Below are 10767 nucleotides of genomic sequence, written 5' to 3' on the forward strand. Positions count from 1 at the left end.
AAGGAGTCATACCTGAGGCATCTTCGGATATGTCCTCGCACGTTTGCGGATAAAGGCTCGCCAGCTGTTGTAAGGAAATGTACCCGCGGCATCTTCGAGATCTGTCCTTGAAAGGTTGCGGACAAAGGCTCGCCAGCCAATGGCAAGGAAATGTACCTGAGACATCTTCGGGATCTGTCCTTGAGGTGTTGCGGACAAAGGCTCGCCAGACAATGGTAAGGAAATGTACCCGAGGCATCTTCGGGATCTGTCCCTGAAAGGTTGCGGACAAAGGCTCGCCAGCCAATGGTAGTCGATTAATGGATCAAGGGAATAGCCGCGTCAAAAGGGCTTGTCTTAAAAGTAGCGAACTCGTGATACCGCCGTGGAAACAGTGAATTTGGATTTTCATTATCACTGTTTTTGGAATGAGCGGGTTCCGCGAGGAATCCCCCTGCTGGTAGTGAATTTGGAATTTTCACTATTTAACTGAAGTGACGGTTTATGTGCCGCCGTTGACATTTGATGGAAATAGTGAATTTGGAATCTTCACTATTGATTTGAAGTGACGGTTTATGTGCCGCCGTTGACATGTGTGGTGAGAATAGTGGAATTCAATTTCCAACTATTATTTTGAGCATGACGCTTTTAATTCTCGTCGCTTAAAATTTGAAGAAATAGCGGTTTTTGAATTTTCGCTATTATTTTTTTGAAAATTTTTGAAGGAAAATAGTGAATTTGATTTCACTATTATTTTTGAAGTTGGCGGTTTTGATCGCCGTTTGCTTGAAAATAGCGAATTTAAATTTTCACTATTTGATTGGAGTGACTGTTTATGTGCCGTCGTTTAAAGCCTTCGAAAATAGTGAATTTAAATTTTCACTATTTGTATTTGTTTTTGAGGAAATGACGACCTTTAATATCGTCAAATGAAAATTCGAAGTTTGTTATGTGGAAATTGAGCTAAAGCCCAAAATTCGCTGAAAAAGCAAGGGACGCTTAATTGAGGCGCGAGCCACCTGGCGAACCAAAGGGGCTTCCCTTTTTTCTGTAAAAAGATGCGAGGTTGGACTGCATCTCATTCATCATTCCGCCTTCTTCATTTTCGACACAAAATCCGCGAAAATCGCCATTGAAGGACCTTCACTAGCTTCCACTCGTGCCATCATCAACAATGTCATCTCAAGGTATGCATTTCCTCTTGAATCCATTTAAATTTGTTGATCTTTAGCTTGATTGAATTAGGGCGGAATTTTACCCTAAAAAATCGAATTGGGCGTTTTTTATTGAGCCCATTTCGAGTGAAATTGATGCTTGCATTAGGTTAGAAACCTGTTTAGGAGTATACGGGTGCTTTTAGTTTGCATTTTAGTCCCCGTTCCCGCTCCCTATGCTCGAAAAACGCGAGTAAGGTGAGACACCGTCTCACTTCGCAATACCAAGTTTATTTGCTTGGGTCGTGGGTCCCACTAGGTTGCATTGTAGTTGGGAAAACCCGTATTCGCCATTTATGGACCTTCGTTGGATATTGTGGGCAAAATTGGATTTTTGCCTTTTGTGACGGTCTTACGTCTGACAAAATAAGCGTCTGTTTGGGCTTGAATTGAGTCAGTTTGCCTTGAAATGGACCTCATTGGTAATTTAGGTCACCTTGAGGCGTGATCTTGAGGCGTGATAAAATCACGCCTGCCTTTTGGCGGTCGTTTTTGAATTTTTGACCGGTCTGGGCTCAAATTAGCGTATGAATTGCCTTTTTGAGCCGCTGAAAAATACCCCATTGTGTCGGGAATGTATTTTGGTTTGTAGGCGGACCTTGTATGGGTCTTGAAATGCCGTTTTTGTGGTTTTGACTCGTCTTTTGCTTGAAAAGATGGGCGAGTCGTTTTTGTTTGTGTTGTTGTGAATGGTTTTGTTTGGTTGGATTTTGGGCGGGATTGCCCTTGTTTTGCATTGCAGGTTGTTGTTTTTGTTTGGATTTATACATTTCATGCCGTCGTAATGCCAAAATTTCGGCTGAAGTTTTTTTCTTGTTGTTTTGATGACAGGGTATCGTTTGGGATCTATGGGGTCTGTTGTTGAGGCCTTGGAGGAGGAAGTCGATCCTGGAAGGGAAGAGGCGACCGAAGAGGCTGCCGGATTTGAGGCGGTGGTGGAGGATGCTTCCGTAGAGGAGGAGAGGCGGCTGACGTGGCCGGTTTGTCCTTTTCGTTGTGGCTCATAGACAGGATGGCTGATGATTGGGGGTCAGCACCGGAGTGGTGCATCGCATCATGGTTCTTGGCCTCCTCATCATCCGAAGTCTGCAAGACACTGTCTTCTTTTTTGTCGTGGAGCAGGAACAGGGTATTACCATAATGGTAATCACCTCTGCTTCCGTTGTTGCTCCTCTGCTCTCTATGTTGCTCCCTTTCTTTTCTGATCGGAAGGGTAGGGAGTGCTTAGTTCGGTAGGTGGCAGAAAGCCCCCAGTTCGTTGTCTTAGGCCAGTGTCTGTATGATAGACGGTTGTTTTAGGCCAGTGTCTGTATGATAGACGGTTTGTTTTAGCCCAGTGTCTGTATGATAGACGGTTTGTTTTAGGCTAGTGTCTGTATGATAGACGGTTTGTACTGAACCCTGTTTGTATGGTAAGTTGTTCGTATCGAACGTGTGTCGATGTATTTTGTGTGAGGCGGTTTGTATATATGTGTTTTTGGATTGTGGTTCATTTTTGTGATTTTTGGCTTTTTGTGTTGTGTTTCGGAGGAGCGCTGTCGACTGTTGATTCTCCTTTTGCTTAGCACTAGTTCTTGCATCGTTAGTGTAGAAAACAAGCAATAGATAGCACATACGCAAAAATGCAAACACGTAGAAGCATTTGATTGAAAACCAAAATTAACCAAGATGACTTTAAGTTAAAATTGAGTTTGAAATGAAATTTGAAAATTCCGTGACAAATCGTCACGTTCGGAATTCAAAAGGAATTTATTTGAAAATTTGAGCAATTGACTCGTGTCGTGAATTAAATTGCGTCGAAATTATTGAAATTGACTCGAAAACATTCAAACTCAAACAGTCAGGAAAGAATTTTTAGAAAAGGATTTTTGCGAGTATATTTGATTTTTGATGTCAAGACTCGAATTTGTGAGTGCTTGAATTTTGAGGAAAATTGACGTCGTGTTATCAATTTTCGATTTTGATTTTTACCGGAAAATTGCGAAAAAGCGAAAAATACGACTGACATGGAAACGATCCATCGCGGATCGGGGTGACTAGCCCTTCCCCCCTTAAAAAAGAAAGAAGAATCCGTATGTTTAAAGCTGCGTCATGGAAACCGTGTCGGATTTCGTAAAACGCGAAAACAAGGAAATGTGAGTGTGAGGAAACACAAAATGTCCTGAATCATCCCGAAGAGGCGCGAGCTTCCTGGCGGGAGGTTTGAGGTGTCAGGAGAAAGCTTAAGTTGAAAGAGACAAGTCAACAGCGGGAATCCTGGGGAAGGTCCAAAGAGGCGCGAGCAGCCTGGCGATGGAAGCCGGCTCTCCCCTTTTTCTGAAAAATGCGCTGATCAGTTTGTATAAATAGGGATGTTTGCGCTTCATTGTTTCATCATCCGAAACACAAAAACATCTCTACAAAACCTCTTCTTCTTCCACAAAAATATTTCATGGATGCTTTTGAGAACGCATTGCGACAATGGTGCCGGGATTTGTCGCCTCCCGAAAAGTATCAACTCGCTTGCATGGGAGTTGGTTAATTGTTGGTTCTTCGTCAAGTCAAGGTGCAACCTTCATTTCTTGAAGCATGTTCTCGGTTTTGGGATTCGAAACATCATGTTTTCGTTTTCCCGAAAGGTGAGCTTTGTCCTCTTGCCGAAGAAGTGGGAGCCGTTGGTGGGTGGTCGGGTTGTGTTCCGGTGCTTCCTCCGACTCGGTTGTGCTACAAGGAGAAATTCCGTTCTATGTTGGGCTTATCAACAAGCCAAATCAACTTTCTTCTTGCGCCACATGGTGTGGATATGTTGGCTCTTATCAACATCTTTTCAAACCGATTAGATGCTAATGTCTCGGAGGTGGCTAGGAGAAGGGCTCTTGCATTTTTCTTTGTCCATGTGTACCTCTTTGTTGATGTCTTGAAGAAGGAGGGGCCAAGATGCCATGGTAGCATGACCCTTATTAATGTGATTGAGCAAATGGAGCATGGTAGAGATCCATCATGGTTGGTGCTTGGAGAGATTATCCAAGCTTTGGACAAGGAAGGCTCTTGTGGAGAGGCTCCCTCTTTCGGATCGCCAAGGATCCTCCAAGTGTGGCTATTGGAGAGGCTAAGGTATGTAGAGCCTCCGGTTGATTCTTCTTCTTATTCCTTCCGTCACCTTACCATGAAGAAGAAATTGTACCCGGATAGTTTCGCTTCCACCGAGGCCTATTGGGACGCAAGATTGGCGAAGGAGGGTGGTCCTCATATCCATTGGGTGGTGCCGTGGTGGCACTTGAGGTCCTTCACGGGGATGCCCGCTTCGGGTGCTAGTCCTCGTTCTTTGATGGTGGTGGGTTTGAAGGTTGTTTCCTTCATATATCCCGAACGGCTCATGAGGCAAATGGGGCGTCAACAAAAGGTGCCCGCTCAAGATACTCTTGTCCAAGAGAATATTTTCCGGAACTCCGAGCTTGTGGAGTTCTTCGAAAGTTGGTGGGCCACTCGGCCGCTTTGGGAGGTGCCAAACCCCGCTGCCACGACATGGGTGACTCCCGCTTATGTCAAGTGGTCACGTGCTCCGTCCCTGGAAGAGAGATCCAAATTTCGTAAGGACGAGGTTGTCAACTTGAAGTACTGAGAGGTTGGCAAGGCCAACCGTGCCTTCTTTGAGGAGTATGTTGATGGAGCTACCCCCGATGTGATAAGACCACCGAAGAAGAGGAGTTCCGACCCCAAGAATATGGTGGGCCGTGCATTGGCTCGTCTTGGGTCAAATATGGGGTCTTGTGTTAGACCGGAGGCCCTCGCCGTCTTAGATCCGTTGAGGATCCGTTCCGAGGAGGAAATCCATGCTAGGCAGGCCAACAAGAAGAACAAGGGGAAGATGTACCCCGAGGGAAAAGGCAAGGGTAGAATGGAAGAGTGAAGACCTCCATTACCCGTTTTATTATTATGTTGTATTATTGTTGTGAGTTTTTATTATGTTGTACTAGCTAGTTATTGTGCGTGTTGTGCTAGTTTTATTATGTGAGGTGCGTTAGTTGACACCTTAGCTTTGACAAGTTGTAGACTTGTCGAGCTCTTATTTGTTGAAATTGTAATCCCTCCCATTATTAATTAAATAAGAGGATTGCTCGTGTCAAAAATTGTGAATGCTTGTTTCTTACATCCATTTTGTGAAGGCAATTCAATTTGAATCGTCCTAAACAATTGCACTTGGGAAAGTGGTATTTTGTGGAAAGGGAGAAAGGCTTATTTTGCATTTTTGTGGAAAAAGGAATGGTTTTTCCTTTTCTCCTTTTTTTGATAGGGATTTTTGTATGTGGGGATGGTTGTATTCTCCTTGTGTAAGAAAGTATTGCCTACGTATTCACCCGAAGAAGTGAAATAAAACCATGATCGTAGTTCTAAATGTTTTGTGAATTTGAATTGGGTTTTGTGGTTGTATCCCCCAGGCATAAGAGGGACTGCCTACGTATCCACCTGAAGAGGTAAAATCAAACCATGCTCGTAGTTCAGGGGGTTGTTTGTTTTAGTGCAAATGGATGTTGCCTTTGACAGATCAAAGGACATTTGAAACGGGCAAGGTGTCGTAGCTTAGACTCGATAAAACATGCAATTTCAAATCAGAACGCGTTGAGGAACTTGACTTGAAAAGGGTTGAGGTTGTTGCTAGTTGTAAAACTAGGCTAGGTCGTTGGTGGTTATGGTTCAAGGGTAGTATTTCTTGAGCTTATCTAGGTTGGTTAGGTTTGTAAAATCCTCCCCATCTAGGTCACTCAGTCTCACTGCGCCCCCCGAAAGTATTTTCTCGACCAGGTATGGCCCGGCCCAGTTGGGATTGAATTTTCCCCTCGGATCGACGGGTAATGGTGCTCGAACTGACTTGAGGACCATGTCGCCCTCCTGGATGTTTCTGGGTTTGACCTTCTTGTTGAATGCCCGTTGTATACGTCGTTGGTATAACTGGACGTTGTGTAAGGCGTTGAGTCGCCGTTCGTCTAGAAGAGTGAGTTGTTCGTACCTTCGACGGGTCCATTCCGCCTCAGGGACTTGACTCTCCATTAGGATGCGTAGAGAAGGGACCTCTAACTCTACCGGTTGAACAGCATCCATACCGTATGCTAGGTAGAAGGGTGTGGCACCTGTCGGTGTTCAAATGGAGGTTCGGTATCCCCAAAGTGCGAATGGGAGTTTGCTCGGCCAATCGCGGTAGTTGTCTTGCATTTTCTTGATAATGGTGACAAGAGTTTTGTTCGCTGCCTCCACCGCTCCGTTTGTTTGGGGACCGTAGGGGTATGATCGATGTCGTTTGATCTTGTATTTGTCCAGCAAAGCTTGAGTTTCCGCCCGGAAGTGAGAGCCTTGATCGCTAATGATTTCATGGCGTAGCCTATATCGGCAGATGATGTTGTTTTGAATGAACTTGGCCACTTGTTTGGCGGTCAAGACTGCATATGACTGCGCTTCCACCCATTTGGTGAAGTAGTCGATGGCGACGAGGACGAAGCAATGCCCCTTAGTGCCTATCGGGTTGACTTTCCCGATGATGTCGATGCCCCAGGTTGAGAAAGGTCAGGGCGACGTCATAGTGTATAAGTGGGATGGTGGTATGTGTTGTATGTTGGCGAAGATTTGGCAATTGTGGCAATGTTTGACGTAGTTACGGCAATCGGCTTCCATGGTGGTCCAGTAGTAACCCAGCCGCATGATTTTCCGTGTAATCATCATTGCATTCATGTGAGGGCCACATTCCCCGTCGTGAACCTCTCCCATGACTTTTTTGGCTTTGTGATGGTTAATGCAAAGGAGGAGAATTCATTGGGGTGTTCTTTTGTAGAGTTGATTTTGGTTTATCACGAATTGTGATGCAAGTAAACAGATGGCTCTTTGTCCTCTTTGATCAGAGTTGGGAGGGAATTCGTTTTTGGTTTTGTAATTGAGGATGGCTTGGTACCAAGGTTCATCATGGCTTTCCTCGTCGTTGATAATGGCACAAATGTGGGCTGGCTCGCTCCTTCTCTCGACACATAGGGGCATTGATGTCATGTCGGCAGGTATGTTGACGAGCTCGGCAAGTTTTGCCAGGGCATCAGCAAATTGATTTTCCTCTCGTGGCAAGTGGAAGTAGTCGACTTGGTCGAAGAACTCGGCCTCTTGACTGATCTTCGCTTGGTAGGGAGCTAAGCTGTCAGATTGGATTTTCCATGATCCGGATACCTGATTGATGATGAGCGAGGAATCGCCATGGACCCTCAGCCTCTTGATGCCAAGTGTGATGGCTGCTTGCAGGCCGATGAGGCATGCTTCATATTCAGCGGCATTGTTGGTGACAGCGAAGTCTAGCTTGACCGAGATCGGAACGTGTTCTCCCTCTGGTGAAATTAGAAGGATTCCTACCCCGAAGCCTCTCAGATTAGATGCACCATCGAATTATAGGTCCCATGCGTCGGAGTCGGCACAAAGGATGTCCTCGTCGGGAAGTGACCATGTATCGGTCGTAGGATCCTCGTTGACGGAATTTTCTGCTAGGAAATCGGCAACTGCTCTTCCCTTGATAACCTTGAGGGGTACGAATTTGAGGTCAAACTCGGACAGCATGAGTGTCCACCTAGACAGCCTTCCATTTAGTACGGGTTTTTCGAAGATGTATTTAACCGGGTCCATCTTGGAGTAGATGTAGACCGTGTAGCTGAGCATGTAATGCCGCAGCTTCTTTGTTGACCATACAAGGGCAAGGCATGTCTTCTCCAGTTGGGTATACCTCGTCTCGTACTCAATGAACTTTTTGCTGATGTAGTAGATGGCTCGTTCTCCGTTGCCAACTGTTTGTGCTAGCATTGCTCTCATGGCCGTGTTGGTAACAGTCAGGTATAGGGATAGAGGAATCCCCAGTTGAGGTGGCATGAGGACACGAGGTTTGGATAGGATTTCCTTTATCCTGTCGAAGGCCTTCTGACAGTCGTCGTCCCAATCAGTGTGATCGGAGGCGCGAAGCTTTTTGAATATTGGTTCACAAATCATAGTGAGCTTGGCAATGAAGCGGCTGATGTATTAGACCTGACCGAGAAATCCCCGAAGCTCCTTCTCGTTCCTAGGCCGAGGCATTTGTTGAAGGGCTTTGATTTTGGTTGGATCAATCTCAATGCCTCTTTTGCTGACGACATGTCCCAAGAGTTTTCCGGAGGTAACCCCGAATGCACACTTCTGAGGGCATTGATGTGGCCGTCCCATTCTTTTGATTTGACAATCATGTCATCGATATATACCTCTACCTCCTTGTGCATCATATCATGTAGGAGAGTAGTAGCGGTTCTTTGATAGGTTGCCCCGGCGTTGATGAGACTTAAAGGCATGACCGTGTAGCAATATGTACCCCACTGTGTAGTGAATGCTGTCTTGTGCATGTCTTCCTTAGCCATTTTAATCTGGTTGTACCCAGCATACCCATCCATGAACGATAGGAGAGCATGCTCGGCAGTGTTGTCCACCAGAATGTCAGTATGTGGCAAAGGGAAGTCGTCCTTAGGACTTGCCTTGTTCATATCCCTGAAGTCGACACAAACCCAAATTCTTCCGTCTTTCTTTGGTACGGGCACAATGTTGGCCACCCAGTCAGAGTATTCAGATACTTTGATGAACCCAGCCTTGAACTGTTTGTCCACTTCTTCCTTGATTTTTAGGGCCCACTTAGGACGCATCCGACGTAGCTTCTGCTTCACAGGTTTAGCCCCGGGTTTAATGGGTATCCGGTGCTCTGCGATTTCTCTGTCAATCCCAGGCATATCTCTGTAAGACCAGGCGAACACGTCCTTGTATTCGTGGAGGAGGTTAATGAATTGTTGTCTTTCCGAGGGGTCCAGGGTTGTCCCTATCCTAAGTTCTTGAGGTGTATTGTCGGTTCCTACGTTAATAGGTTCGGTCTCCTCAATGATAAGGGTTCTAGTTTCCCGCTTGTCAAGTTCTTTGGCTAAGTGAGGTGGGTAGTCACTCAACTCAAATTCCTCATAGTCATTCAGAATTTCATTGCAGTTAAAATGAGATGAGTCATAAGCAAACTTAGCGTTCATTAAGTTGACACGAGCGAAAAGCTCGAAAAGGACAGATATCTCGTGGTCAGTCAAAGGCGACACAACAGAGGAAGTGGCCCGTAGAACAGGCTCCAGGTTATCACCATTCATGGGAATGGGGGTGACCCTAGTAGACTCAGCCTCTGAATCAGCCACGACTTTGTGATAAAACAGTGGGAAGGGGACCTTGACTGGGACATCAGGAGCGTTAGGAGCTATGACAGACTCTGACTCCGACTTAGACTCAGACTCAGATCCTTCTTCACTTCCCTCCTTGAACATAGGGCCTTCTCCAGTTGTTATCTTGAGAATGCGGCCTTGGCGATCGGTCCACTTGACGGTCTTCCTCCATCCTTGGGTAGCTTTCTCCGGGTCAGTATCGGAGATCAAGGCGGTTGGATCAAATTGATTGTCCTTCAGGGCGATGTTGATAATGTCCTCATAGTCGAGGTGTTTGACGTTATCTTCCCCAAAGAGGAGTGTGACAGCTTGTCCGTCAAGGCATGGTGACAGTTTGGACTAAGTTGATGCAGCTTCGATGTTGTCGGGGATAAAGTAGCAGTCCTGGAAGACTTCCACTCCCGGGTACCTAGCCTTTACCACAGAGTCATAGATTGGCTCCGGAAAGCCATGGTAGAGCTCGGACTCTCCCTCGGAGACAAAGTATCCGTTGAGAGACAGATGGTAGGGACGGAGGATAACTCCGTGCTTCTTGCGTTTTCGGATTGGGAGGTTCATCTCCCGGATATCTTCGTCGGTAGGTTCGTATCCTAGCCCAAAGGGAATGTTGGGGACCTTAGCCTGCTTCAAGAGAGGCAATGGGTCCTTTAGTGGATTGAGCGGCAAACCCGGGAAGTAACCCTGACGCATCATAATACGGTTGACCGTGAGGATGGTGAACGGGTCACAATTAGAGGGCATCAATTCATCAGTTATAGCGTTTACGGCTTGGAAACCCCACATTTCGTTGTCGTCCTCCTCAATGGCTTGGGAGGCCATCCCCTTTCTCATAACTGCCTTGATCGGGGAAGCGGGAATTGTGATCGTTTACCCGTTGAAGGGACTCTGATCTTCTGGTGGAGAGTTGAGGTGACCGCCTTGACGGCGTGAATCCAGGGACGTCCCAGGAGCATGTTGAAGGACGCGTCGATATCAACCACTTGAAAACTGGTTTGTCTTTCCAGTGCTCCGGCTGCGACAGTCAAAGTGATAAGCCCGCAACCTTGTGACGAGTGTCGTCGTAGGCGCGTACTCCTTGATTCGTTGGGACCAAATCAGCTTCTTTATACCCAGCCTGTGGGCAGTCTTAAGAGGAATGACGTTCACCGCGGAGCCGTCATCCACGAGGACCATGGGTATATTTTTCTGGAGATATTGTACGGTGATATACAGAGCCAGGTTATGATTAGCTCCGAATGGAGGGATGTCCTCGTCAGAGAAGACGACCGGGTTGTTTATGATTGCCACTATTTCTTCTGGGGAAGAGGTGGAGGGCACGGTTAATTTTCCCAAGGCCTGCAGCAAGGCCTGTCGATGCTCAA

Source organism: Silene latifolia, chromosome X (assembly GCF_048544455.1).
Source record: "Silene latifolia isolate original U9 population chromosome X, ASM4854445v1, whole genome shotgun sequence".
In the NCBI taxonomy this organism is placed as follows: Eukaryota; Viridiplantae; Streptophyta; class Magnoliopsida; order Caryophyllales; family Caryophyllaceae; genus Silene; species Silene latifolia.